Raw genomic sequence first — 1113 nt, 5'->3', positions numbered from 1 at the left:
ATTTGTGAGAAAACTTGAAAACGATAAAGACCTAAAATTAGCTCACATCCGGAGCGATAATGGTGGAGAATTAAAAAATCAACAATTTGATGAATTCTGTGAAGCTAGCGACATTGACCATAATTTCTCTGCTCTTAGAACTCCTCAACAAAATGGGGTAGTTGAAAGGAAGAACAGAACCTTGGTTGAAATAGCCAGGACAATGCTGAGTGAAAATTGTTGGGGTTTAGTGTCCTATAGACAATTGTTCTAGGATACAAACTTAATGTAAATGAATTGTTCTTTATATTATTTGTTTTAATGAGATATATGTTTTATAACTATATAAAGGCAACCCCTTTTAAGCACTAAATAAAGTCTAATAAAAGGAAATCCGTAAGTTTATTTAAAGTGATTATAAAGTGTTCATACAAGCATGAAGTGAGACAAAACTTTATAATAAACTGATAAACTTAAAACCACCCCAAGTCAAGTGATATGTTGAGGATTGATATATCACTGTTGAGACTTGCATGTAACAATGTCTTCTGTCCGACAGAAAGCTGATCTCACAAGCTTCATATATACAGATATCTGGACAGTTACATGGATCCGATGAAAAGTAGTTCATTAGGATTGGGGATCCGATTTGAGATAACAGGATGGGTAGATTCATCCTTGTCACCTGTTCATCTCATTGGTATTAATAGGTATAACTAATCCTCAGACTCAAAGGAATATTAATTGGTATTCTGGATTACGGAATGTGACGCTTTGACTCTGGTGTAACACGATCCTTAACAGAGATGACTCTGGGGTGTGAACAGTAGACGTTGGGTATCACAGGAAGTGATTGCGGGATCGTTATATATTGGATTGAGCATTTATCACTCCCGATAAATGGGAGATACATCCAAGGATCGCTTGTGGAAGACTCGACTCTAAATCCTGCAAGGTGATAGCTTAAGACTTGAAATACAGATTTCACTTAACCTATCTATTTGAGTTGACTCGGCCTGTACAAGTAAAACGAACGTCTCGCTATATGTGACTTGACATCATCCATAGTCATAAGATTCAGTTCAAGGATGTAGTTGATAAAGGATCGAATTATACTGTAACTAATACGGAAAG

Source organism: Euphorbia lathyris, chromosome 3, assembly GCF_963576675.1.
Source record: "Euphorbia lathyris chromosome 3, ddEupLath1.1, whole genome shotgun sequence".
Lineage (NCBI taxonomy): Eukaryota > Viridiplantae > Streptophyta > Magnoliopsida > Malpighiales > Euphorbiaceae > Euphorbia > Euphorbia lathyris.
Note: the sequence above shows the minus strand (reverse complement) of the source record.